General features: G+C 46.8%; 1 long non-coding RNA gene across 1 annotated transcript; it reads left to right on the forward strand.

Annotated features, from left to right (window-relative positions):
- The first annotated feature begins 9,340 nt into the window (after positions 1 to 9,340).
- On the forward strand, positions 9,341 to 12,712 carry LOC134808159 (uncharacterized). The gene is made up of 3 exons (XR_010150562.1): positions 9,341 to 9,392; positions 9,644 to 9,827; positions 9,937 to 12,712. It is a non-coding gene; the product is annotated as an uncharacterized LOC134808159 (long non-coding RNA).
- Positions 12,713 to 13,046: the final 334 nt, after the last annotated feature.

A 13,046-nucleotide genomic window follows, 5' to 3' on the forward strand; every position in this document is an offset into this window, starting at 1 on the left:
AAAAAAAAAAAAAAAAGACCGAGTCCTCCAGCCCTAGTCACGCCCTCTGCTGACCGCAGCCCCCATCAACGCCTTGACTGCAACCTTGTGAAAAGCCCCGAGCCAGAGCCTTCCAGCCACGGCTCCTAAACTCTTGACCCATAAAAACTGAGAAGATAAATGGTTTTGTTTCAAAAACTAATAATAAATTAGAGACTCAGCATGTTGCTGTCCTTGAAAACTGTAGTATCTCCCTAATTTCCAAATCTCCAGATCTTCGTAGGCTGTGTTAGTTATCTGCTGCTGTATAATTAAACCACCACAAAATTTACCTGCTTCAGACAACCTACATTCATGACCTCACAGATTCTGTGGGGTGGGAATTCAAGAGCAGCTGAGCTGGGTGTTTTGTATAACGTGTGGTTTGTAAGGATGAGGAAGCCAGTGGGGCAGGAGATGATTGCCATTGAAAGACAGTTTGTTTCTCACAGTTCCCAGGAAGAAAAGCACAGGGGCACGCCACACCATGGTAAGGGGTCATGCCACAACATGGGGGGCACATAGGGAAGCTCCAGGTGGGTCAAGGGGCAGAGGGAGCAGACGAGACCTGGGTTCTTGCCTTTACTGCGCTTTGTGTGGGAAAAGTGAGGTGAGGCACCATCAGCACACTTGGGGGTGTCTGTCCTAATTGTCTGCTGCTGGCCCCGGGGCACCTAGGGAGGGTGAGCATTGGCCCAGAGTGAGCAAGCCCTATAAAGGTGGTGGCTATGGTGTGGGTTCCAGGTTGGTTTGCACCCACAGCATGCTCAAAGCATGTTTGCTGTCTCTAGGAATGAGCTAGCCCTGGAAGGGGCAGGCTCTCTTGTGTCAGCAAGGAGATGTGTCATCAGAACTAAAAAGGTATGATGAATACAGGGTGTTTCTGGCTCCTGCTGTCTTATGAGGTTGCAATCCAGATGTCAGCCAGGGCCACAGGCATTGGGAGGCTTGGCCGGAGCTGGAGGATCATGTTTAATGTCATCCCCCTGCTGTGGGCCAGAGGCCTCAGTTCCTTCCCACTTGGGTTCCTGCAGAGGGCTGTAGGGTGTCTGCATGATAAGGCACCCAGCTTCTCCAGAGTAAGAGGCCCAGGAGAGAAAGTAAAGAGGAACTGCACAGCCTTTGTGCAACCCAATCTCAAACATCGCACATCCTCATGTTGCCTGATTGTGTTTGCTAGAAATGAGTTGCTAAGTCCAAACCACACTCAAGAAGAGGGGAATGAAGCTCCATCTCCTGAAGGGAAGAATGTCAGAGCTCGGTGTGAGTTACCTTTAGGGCCACCATACAGGCTGGGGCAGCCTCCCCTCTCAACTCCCAGCCGCCCATGACCCTCGCCCCCACGCCTTGCTTTTTAACAAAGGGTTCACGCCAAAATCCTGTAGGGAGATTTTTCAAATCCCCATGCCCAGAATCCAGCCACTTAGAACCTCCAGAGGAGGGATCCTGCCCGGTGCATTTGGGGAAAGCACTCCATGTTATCTGATGAGCTCCCTGATTGAAACACAGCCCTAGGACGCACTGGAGTGTCTGCCACTGCATACATTTGTTGTGTGCTTGGTCTCTCCATGTATGTCTCAGGCAGGGTTGTTGGAATGCCCGTTGTCCCCATCTATGTGGGGAACACTGTACCCTCCTCAACCTGCTGCAATGCCACCTGTGATATGAGTGCTTCCCAGAGCCCTCACCTGGCACAATGAATTGCTCCTTTCTCCGTCCTCCCAAATCACTGCAGACAGAGCTCGGGTGAAGCCCAGAGTATGTGCTGATAAAAGCAGAATGTGTGTGCTTTTCCTTCCAGCTAAGCCAGGAACCCCCCAAGGGGAGACCCAGTGCCACATTTACACTCATGCCCCCACATCTGTCACTGGAGGGTGGCTGGCTTGTATTGGTAAATGAATGACTAAGGGAATGACACACGGTCAGTCTCTGAGAGCATCTTCAAGAGATATTTGGGGAAAAGGGCAGGTTTCCTTCCTAAATGTTAGCTGTATCCTTCAAACAAGCTCAGCTTCCTGCAACTGTGTGTTTATATACAGATCTTATGTAAACTCTCCTTGAGGTGGTTTGTTTTCATTCCAGATGTTTGTTTCATAGCCCTTCTATGTGCTATTCTCTTTTTCCTTGGCAACTTGACCTTTTTTTCTCTCTCTTCCAGCTCAAATTCATACCTTCCAGACTTGGGCTGCCCCCTCTCCTTCTCCCTGCAGCCTTCCTTGACATTCTCCCATCTCTGAGGCCAGTGGAGTTTCTGTCTTTCCTCAGGTGATTTATCCTTCTTTACATATTGTCTTATATTGCTCTCTGGTGGTTTTATGTGCTTTGTCTGATCTCTCAACTCTTCCATAAATTCCTGAGAGTGATACTATGTCTTCTGCCAATTTTGTCTTCCCTGTAGCAGGGTTTGTTTTTCTACTGAGCATTTAGCAATTGTGTGTGACTTGATTGATGTTTTTAGCAGGTTCACCTCTTAGAGTAAGACACTCCACCTGCTGTCTACAGAGGTGATTCCAACTGCATAATGTCCCTGCAATTTTTAAAGAAAACAACAGACATAGGATGTCCTGAGTGTGATGTCCAGGCTGTGGAAGGTGTAACAGTCTCACTGCACTCTGAACTAGGTGGACCTGTCCAGTGAAATAGGTTATGGGTACTGTTAGGAAAGGTTAAAGAACCTGAGATAGTTCCACTACTTTTTAAAAAGACTATATGTTTTTATGACCATGATCTCTTCCAGTCGTATCACATGAGGTATGCAGGGCAGCACTTTTTCTCTGTTAGCCAATGGGCTGAGGTCCATGAGGCCAGGGGACTTGCCTAGGCCATAGCTGGACTCCTCCAACCCTCTGCGCCTCAGTGGTCTCTCTCCGGCTGAGGAGAAGCAGCCACGGTAAGACGATTGATCTGTCCACCGACACTGGAGGATGTCCCGGAACAGCGCAAGGCATAGGTGTGCTCTGAGTTCTGTGGGGCGTGGCCAGCTGCAAAAAGGTGCAGGAAGGGCGGAGACTGCCCAACAGGAGGAAAGTGCCTCAAATCTTGACGTGGCTACCAGTGAATTAAGCTGCCACGGTCAGAAGGGAGTTTCCTGAAATGTTCAGCATTTAAGCAGATGCAGCTGCAGGCCCTGCATCAGAAAACCAAAGGATGCAATATAAGAAAACCAACTGGATCTGATTAAAATCTTCAAATGTGTGCAAATGGTAGAGAACCCACAATTCCAGTAAGTTGTGTGCTTTATAGAAGACCATGAAGAATTGAAATATTTCCTTCTGTTGTGTGACTTACGTAATTTGAACCAACATAAAACACACCGACATATATTTGCTAGAGCATAGCTTGCACGTATGTTTGTGATAAGTCAAGTTGACTGCTTTTTTTAAAATTCACATTTGTTTTCTATTCAGTTTTGTATTTTGTGTTGTGTTAGAAAAGAAGACACAGATACTGAAGATATAGGAGAAAAAATAGTGAGTTTTTTTTTTAATGGAAAACGTCTATCCATTTCCATTTCTTTTTGTGCTTGCGTGTTTTCCTCTGCCATCATTTGATCCTCTACCAGCTAAAAAGCGGGTTTTCCTTCTGGGACTTGGCGCAAGCGCTCCTAGGCCAGGCGCGCGCTTAGGTCTGAGACCGGCCGAGGAGCAGGGGCGCCCTCTGGAGGCTGGGAAGGGAAGGACGCGGTTCCCCGACCTGAGCCTCCAGAACCGGGCGCAGCCGGAGACCCGCCAAGACTCCAACTCACAGAACTGGAAGGCAATGCATCCGTGCAGTTTTCAGCCCCTGAGTGTGTCGCAATGTGTTACAGCAGCAATGGGAAGCTAATACGAGCATTGTCCAAGGGAAAGACTTTTTTTTTTTTTTTTTTTTTTTTTTGCTGAGATCCTTGGTAGACAAGGGGATTGCAAAACAAGGAAGAAAACATAGGGGAAAACAGAGCATAATTTTACCAGAATTATCTAAATGTTTTAAATAACGAAAAAGTGATGCATTTTGCTATGGAGGGCCGTGTGTGTGTGTGTGTGTGCACGCGTGCAAATGCAAACTCATGCATTCAAACATCTGCTTAGAATATTCCATGTGCATTTATTTAGCTGGAGTCAAAGGAAATTTTTTTAAACAATAAGATTGGCCCACTCTTCAAGAGTGCACCACAATAGGACATGTGCTGCGGGGGGCGAGTGTTGCATGCGATGGGATCGGTGCTTTCACAGAAATGAGCAAAGGTGGTGTGGGAACGGAAAAGGGAAACAACACAGCCTAGAAGGCCGGGTGGGGACTAGGACCCTCCAGACAGATGATGACATGTGAGCTCACATTGGCAGTGGGTGGCCATCCTGGCTGGGCAGAAAGGGCAGCAGGGAGAGAGGCTCAGAGGCAGGAACGCCCATGCTGGGCCCTCAAGGTGCGGCAATGCCCTGTATGGCGGGGAGTCAGGAGCGGAGCAAGGGGCCGATTTGACACTTCCCTGCCCTTTGGGGAAGTTCCTCTAAGGCATCTAACGCTCTTCCCAGATGAGCTTTAAATACCCCGAGACACAATTTCTGAACCTCCTGAGAGTTCATTTCATGTTACCATGGGTTTCCCCTTTGTCCTTCGGTCACCCCAGGAGCGTCTCCATCATCCTTTCAACAGTTATTTAAGGGAAGAATTGTAAGGAGTTTTCCTCTGGGGCGTGGGGAGCAGAAGAGTTAGGCACAAAGAGAAAAAAACAAGGAAAGGAAAAAAATTAGAGGCAAAATTCTTTTGTATGAACATGAGTCAACGACTATTTTTATGAGAATTACTCTAATTTTTTAAAAAATATTGTGCTAGACACAATTCCACGTAGAGCCATTGTTAGAAAATTTCAGGACTTCAGGAAAATCTCCCACTGGTATTATCTGCCTGCACCTCCAAGGTATGTTTATTTAAGAATTTGGCTTAAATAAAATATGAAGAAAAACAGCCACTAAATGACCCCGATCAATCCATAGCAAGCACAAAAAGAAAGGAGGTAACATGAAATGGACTCTCAGGAGGTTCAGAAGGCGGGAGGCGGTCCCTGCTGTCTCCCATGGGAGCTGGGTACCAGGTGCCAAGCAGGAATTGGGGGACCTGAGCCCTCCCTTTTTTTTGAGGCAGAGTCTTGTTCTGTAGCCCAGGCTGCAATGCAATGGCACAATTTTGGCTGACTGCAACCTCCACATTCCCGGTTCAAGCAATTCTCATGCCTCAGCCACCTGAGTAGCTGGGATTACAGGTGTGCACCACCACTCCTGACTAATGTTTGCATTTTTAGTAGAGACGGGGTTTCATCATATTGGCCAGGCTGGTCTCAAACTCCTGACCTCAAGTGATCCACCCACGTTGGCCTCCCAAAGTGCTAAGAGTGCAGGCGTGAGCCACCAGGACCTGCCTGGGACTTGAGCCCTTCTCAGCACCTGTGGTTAGGTGCTGTCCTGGCTGCCTCCTTGGTCCCCACCTACCCGAACATTAAAGAAAATCTAGGTCTCTCAAACAATTGAAAAAAACAAACAAACAATTTGTCATACACTAAGGTCAACCTTTCCTCCACCATTAAACTCATGCTTCTCCCCCTGAGGTGATAGATGCACCCCCAATATTCCCCTTATCACAACATGTTGATTGACAAGGAAGCGCAGTGCTCTGGGCCCCAGCATGCAGCAGAAATGTGGGAGGCCCCCCCAGCTTCCAACCTCTGACTGCCCGTGCCGGCTGGACCAGCTTGGGCTTCCAGTCCAGCTCCGTGAACATGGGGAAAATGGGTCCTTGCGGGCTTCCCGCTGGAGCTTGTAGGGGAGCAGAGCTGCCTCTGTCGAGACTTTCATGGGCTCGGTGCCTGCCCTTGACTGCCTCCCGTCCCAGGGGATGCACTAACCCTGCTATGGTGAAGTGGCAGACATCCGGTTAAAAATTCAAGTCGATTAAAGGTGGTAGCATGCTCACAAGGGCTTACTAAATGGCTCTAAGAAAAAAAAAAAAAAAACGCTGGATAATTTGGCATTTGCCAATTTCATGGCAAAAATACTCTGCCACGGCTGATTCCAGGCCCTCACAAGCACACCACTGACAGCAGACCCAAATGTCAATAGGGAAACCATGAGCGTTTCCCGTGGAAACATGGGGGAATTCCTCCGCCGTCTTGGGATAGAGCAGAACTTGCAAACTGGTGATTCAGTATAGAGAAGCCTTTAAAGAGTTGAAAATTCTGAATTTGTGTTAGGAATTCTACGTGCCAACATGGAATATTAATTAAAATAATTTTAAAATACCATAAACAAAATTGAGTTCAAAATCAAGGACAGAAATATATGTAACTTTCATCACAGATATTCTAAAAAAAAAATTACTTTTAAAAAAGACTAACCATCCAATAAAAAGTATGAAAATGACAAGAACAAGAGTTTGAGAAAGAGAAAAATCAGAGGATCCTTTAATAGCTGAAAAGATGCTCAACTTCACTCATAGTATTTTTGACCTAGACTCATTTCCATAAGTTTAATAGTACACCTTGTTGTTGCGGCTGAAGAGAAATAGTCATCTTTGTGTACTGCTGGTGGTAATGTAAATTGATGCTGTTTTAGAGGGAAAATGTACAATATCTATCAAAATTTAAAATGCTAGGCTGGGCACAGTGGCTCACACCTGTTATCCCAGCACTTTGAGAGGCCGAGGCAGGCAGATCACCTGAAGATAGGAGTTCAAGACCAGCCTGGCCAACCTGGCGAAACCCCATCTCTACTAAAAACACAAAAATTAGCCAGGCATGGTGGCGCATGCCTGTAGTCCCAGCTACTCGGGAAGCTGAGGCAGGAGGATTGCTGTAACCTGGGAGGCGGAGGTTGCAGTGAGCTGAGATCATGCCACTGCACTCCAGCCTGTGTAACAGAGTGAGACTCCAACTAAAAATAAATAAATAAATAAATTAAAATTAAAATTAAAATGCTGATACTTGTTGACCCATTCCGGGAAGATACCCTACAGATATGCCTGCACATGGTTATTTATGGCAAAATTTTTGGTAACAGTGAAGTGTTAGAAAAGCAACTCAAGAGTCCACAAAAGAGGACTAGTTAGAGTGTGGTACATCCATAGTATGCAATATATGCAGCTGTAATGAAAGAATGGAGCAAATTCTATGCATATTGGTGTTTAAAGCTCTCCAAGGTAGACTAAATTAATCATAAAAAAGCAAAGTCAGACATGTGAATTGTATGCAATCTTTTGTCTAAAAAACTCAAGAAAAAAAGAATAAAAATATATTTATTTTATATGCATTAATACATACTAGAAGCAGATAAACAAATGATTGTGGCTTCCTAGGGTGGTAGAGATGGGCACAAGCAGGAGGTGAGTGAATGGAACAGGAGAGATTTCTCAGTGTTTTACTTCTTATTTTTGAACCATATAAATGTTACCTATTCAAAAACGTATGTTAATAGGTTTACAAAATAAATAACAGCTTAAACAAGTTTAGGTCACAGCTGGTAGATTCCAGACCTTAAATGGACCCGCCCTGTATCATGCAACCTTTCTAAAGATAGAACGCTTTGTAGCTAAGCGCTAAGTGTTCCTGTTACTCCTCTCATGATAATAAAAGAGTAAAGAGAAGTATTGATAATAAGAGCTGGTGTCCTTGGAGCATACCTTGTATGCTGGGGACATGGCTCAGTGGTTTGTGTTATGTTGTATACTCCATGATTATAATGACCATTTCATGGAAGAACCTACTGAGGCATAGAAAGGCAGAGGCGCAGCCCCAGGTTCACAGTTGGTTATTACAGAGTCAGTGCTCAGGGCCAGCCCCACCACACTGCGAGGCAAGGTCTCTTTCAGGTGCTGTGTGCTAGGGCATTCTGCCATCCCTGGGGACACACGGTTACCCAAGAGGCAACATTCCACCTTGCAATGAAAAACTTAATCGGGGACTTGCTGTGCCCTGTGGATGTTTTGTCTTCAGAGTAGTCGGCATCAGGGAGATGCTGGGTTTCCCAATCAAGAATTCATCATCCACAAAGCTGAAGATGAAACCCAGCCCCCCGCTGTGGACGTTCACTGTACCCCCACACTGTGCACACACTGTGGCGTGTGCAGGGCAGACCTCTGTGTCCTCTGGTCAGTCCCTGACGCAGTGATGGAGTAAGCCACGCCATTCACCACGTTTATGTGGTACCCACCTGAGATGTTGACCCAATCTCTGTGAGTCACCTTCTGTGAGTGTTTCACTAGCAGTCCATGTTCTTCTATGCCACAGCATCCGTGTCTCCTGCTTCTCCCCTCTTCACCTCTCTCGGACTTTGTCTCATTCTCCCCTAGCCCTTCTCTGCCACTCCCCCTGGCTCCCCGCGTCTCTGCCTCTCCTCTTCCTTCACCTTCTTCCATCCTTCTCCCCTCTCCCCACTAGCAGTTGTGCCAGGCTCCTTAGAGACACGACCTGCTGTTTCTCTACTCTGTTGTCCTCCACAGCCTTCTGTAAGATCGAATGTGGAAGAAACTGCCCATTCTGCGAATGTGCTTGATAAACGGAAACGCCAAGAAGCTCCCTAAATCCACGTTATTTTCTAATGGTAGCTTCTGCGACTTGTGAATTCTATGGAAAGGAGCTGGCTATTTTTGAAATCAAGGAAATTGCCTCTATATTTAAGTAAATTCTATAGTTAAGTAAATACAAATATTATACTTAAGTAAAATTCTATATTTAAGTAAAACAAATTTCATATTTAAGTAAAACAATTCTATGTTTAGGTACAAATTCTATATTTAAGTAAATTCTATCTTTAAATAAAACCGTATTTCTAAGTAAAGTTTTCCCGTATTAGTTTTGTCCCTCCAGAGACTTTAATATGTAGGTCTAGAGATGTCTACGAAACGCGACAGTGAAAACCAGCACCTGCATGGACCCATCTGTGTGTGGTTGTAAATCAGCAAGTTACCAAGCCAAATGCACCCATTTCACTTTCTCACCATGATTAGACTGTGCTGTGTCATAGGAGGAAGAGGGGGCTGTCACAGGGCAGCAAGCAGACATGCCTTCATCTTCATATGATTTCACTATTTTGTAAATGGTTTCTCAGTTGCTTTATAAAGTTAAATAAACCTGCATTGTGTAACCCAGCAATTCCACTTCTAGGTATTTACCCGAGACAAAAGAAACAATATCAACAAGGCTGTGTGGCTATGTATAGCCGCTTTAATCATAATAGCCCCAAACTGGAAAGAACCTAAATGTCCATCACCAGGCGAATGAGCAAACAAATTGCGGTGAATTCATATCATGAAACTACTCAGCAATAAAAAGAAACAAATTCCCTGAGTACCTAACAGTGTGGACGATCTAAAACCATGCAGAACAAAGAAGCCAAACAGATAGAGTGAGTCCCCCTCTACAAGGTCAGGAACTGGCAAAACTGACTTGTAGGGAGAGAAGTCAGATCAAAGGTGGGAGGATTGTAATTGATGGGAACGCCCTCTGGGTGATGGAAAAGTTCCGTATTTTGACATGATTTGGGTTATATGGATGTATGCACTTGTCAAAACTGATTTTAACACTTAATGTCTGGAAATTACACCTCCAAACTTTGTTGAATCACTTTGTTGGTCCTTTCCACCGCCTGCTTCACAGACCAGGGGAATGTACCTTTTGGTAAAAGCAGAAAACAAACAAAACGATGAGACCAGAACTACGGCAACCAGCCCAAGCACCACTTCGAGCTCCAGGAAAGCTGTGTGACGCTGAATAGACTGCTCAACCTCTCTGAGGCTGGTGTTCTTATCTTCAAACGGGGATAAAAGATCTACCAGTCTAGGTGAGTGTGCACAACAAATGGTATATTCATTTGCTAGGGCTTCAGTAAGAAAATAGGACAAACTGGGTGGCTTAAAACTGCAGGAATTTACTGTCTTATCATCCTGCAGGCTAGAAGTCCGAAATCGAGGCATCGGGAGGCCATGCTCCAAGACTCTGAGTGGAACCCTCCTTGCCTTTTCCTGACTTCTGGTGGTGCCGGCGGCCCTTGATGTTCTTGGCTCTTTAAGCATCTCTGCAACCTCTGCCATCATCTTCACACAGTGCCCTCCCTGTGCATCTCTGTCTTCATACGATGTTTTCTTCTTTTCATGAGGACAGCAGTTATATTGGGCTACAATCCACCCTACTCTAATATGGCCTCATCTAATCATACCTGCAATGACTCTGTTTTTAAATAAAGCCACATTCAGAGGTACCCAGTTTAGGACATGAACTTTTCGGGAGACACAGTTCAACTCATCACAGAAAATAATCAGGGGTCTGGACATTCTGTGTCAATGAGATTGAGCCACTAGTTGTTAATAGTATTTCACTCATCTCTGCTGATATTTTTAAAGAACATGTGAAAGGGGTGAGGTATCTGATAGAAAGCCCTCCCTCATGTGATTGATGAGATAAGGGTTCTAATTTTCCCCACAGAAGTTATAAAGAGCACCTGAGCTGTCAGCCAAATCAAATTGCCAGTGGAAAGCAGGTGAACCTAAGGAAGCCATGGGGGTGAGACGCGCCTGGGCATGCCCTGTTCATGGTGGCACCGACCCACACAGCATTCATAGAATTCATACCTTCCCGGAGCTGGCGTGACTCCTGGGAGACCACAGTTTCTGAGAAAATAGAAAGCCAAGTGTAAACTGGACTGGTCACAAAGACTCCGCAGGGAGCTGGCTGCAGACACCCACTCAGTCCAGTCCTGTGGGCACACAGTTGGGTCTTAGGGGAAAAAGAAAGCTTAAGTTAAAACTGCAACAGCTCTTCCAGGAAAGAATTTTTTTAACCCAGGGACACAAAGAGCGCTGCTTTGGAAACCTTCTAACAGAGCGGAACATGAAGGCGAGCACACCCCCGCCCAGGTTTGACTCAGGGAGGACCCAGGGACCTCGGGCTGGAGCCCAGCAGGAGCCGGGAACTGCCTTCTGTGGATCACAGCTGAAAGGGGTAGCCATTCAGAATCTCTGACAAAGGGCCACCGACTTAAGGTCCCCAGCTTCTACAGCTTCACCAGACCCTGCTCAGCAAGAAGGTGCTGACAGAACCCATATGCGTCCAATCCCACTTCCAGGGAAGCCCCTGCCAAATAGGCATGGGATCCATGCTTCCCGCTGCCCATCAGAACCGGCGATTTTGAATCTCTCTTTCCACGGCAGTAGCTCCTGCAAGAGCCCACATCGTGCCACTCAGCCGGGCTGGGGCTGCTGGGGAGGCCCTGTGTTCCCAGGGCTTTGCCCTCTGTGTCTTAGCAGCCACAGCTCCTGACTTCCATTCCCCCTTCAAAGTCCGTGGGAGGGAAGAGGAGGGAAACTAGGAGAGACTTTGGAATCTAAAGGAAACAAGGAGGATGTTTTCCTAATGCCCAGAGGATATGTGTAACTCTTTTTCTGCAGACAGAAGCTTCATCAATACTGGGGTTAGTTCCTGCAGTATTTGGTATCCTAACTCAGCGGTTATGGTTTATCTAGCCCGTGTGAACTGGTCCAGGAAGACAAGCACCCTTCCCAACTTAGTCTACACAAGAGAGTGCTTCGCTTTAGGGATTTTTTAAAAACTTGAAAACAGCTTTGAAACACAATTCATCAGTACATTTTCTTCTCATGGCATTTAGATATTAAAAACATGTGCATGCAGGTTCTCCAACATTAGAATAAGACTTAAAAGGATGGAAACCTACGTCATTTGTGGAGTATCTGTTTTGCTCAGAAATGGACCACGATAGCATCGTGGCACCGTAAGGTGGTGAAGTACTACAGATAGCACAAGGAAGACCATTTGAACTCCAAAAGGCTGTGATTGACAAAAACTAACAAGAGACAGCCCCCCGGGAAATTCAGGGTTTATTGCTGAATTCTCATGTATGAAAGTTTGTGGGATTTGTAATCACAGGGGCTACCTCCCAGGAAACCGTGATAGCCATTTTTCCACCGTAGTTTTGCACTTAATGGACTTTGCCTCCCATAATTCAGGAAAATGTCTTTTGTTGTGCACAGTGGAGGCCGAGTGCTGTTGAGAGTGTGTGTCCGACAAAGGGCCTCACGATCTGAGCTCTGCAGCCTGTCTCCTAGGCACTCCCCACTTCAAGAAGCAGCTCTGAGAACAGATTAATGCCTGGATGCCAAGGAGCAATGAAGTTCACCCATCTTGTCCAGGGGCTGAGCTAATCTCCTTAAACCTTTGTACAATAGCGGGGCCAGTCACCCACATGATGCTGTCAATGTGCTTTCAAAGCCCCACTTCAAAGAGGGAGATCAAATGGGGGGTAATTGAAAGGGACAGCGATGTGAGGGGGTTCCTGAGACGCCCCCCAACGATGACTATGAATGCGGCACACACCACCCAAATGACAGGAAGGCAAAGCGTTGCGGTGGCTGGACCCCAGGAAGGAGCTGTGCGGGAACAATGAGGTCTGTGCGTTTTGCTGCTGCTGTTGCTTTTGCTGTCGGTGGGCTTTGAGAAAAACACGACTGGCCGGGCTCCCTGCCTTCTCCTTCTCCTGTCGAAGTCTCTACAGCTAGGACCCTCCTATCCTGACAGGCCCAGCTCTGCATCTTGAGGTCCCTCTGACCTCCCGGCTGACCCTCCATGTAACCCAGGCTCACCCAGGACTCTTTGGGACCTGAAGATGCTCTATTCATCCATTTGTGCTGATTAATAAAGTGAATTCTGAACATCTCAGCGGCTACAGTCTCGGTGGCTCAGCGGGGTGGACGGGATCGCTGCTGCCAAGTCCTCACCCTCTCTGAACTAAATGCGTCATCACGGACTGTGAGGTCCCTCCTACTTCGGGGGAGGGCACCAGCCCATCCCCGCCATTGAGGTCAGGATTGCCTGTACAGCCTTCATGGGTCTACAGCCTTTATTTTTTGCACTGAAGGCCAGCAGGGGGCTGGTGCAGTTCTGCTGCAGGGGTGGATCGGCTGGGCTCAGTTCAGGTGTGTTCCACACCTGTCAGCCTCACGGCCAGGAGGCCACCTGAGACACACTGTCTCCTGACAGAGCTCAGGAG

The sequence above is a fragment of the Pan troglodytes genome, chromosome 14 (assembly GCF_028858775.2).
Source record: "Pan troglodytes isolate AG18354 chromosome 14, NHGRI_mPanTro3-v2.0_pri, whole genome shotgun sequence".
Classification (NCBI taxonomy): domain Eukaryota; kingdom Metazoa; phylum Chordata; class Mammalia; order Primates; family Hominidae; genus Pan; species Pan troglodytes.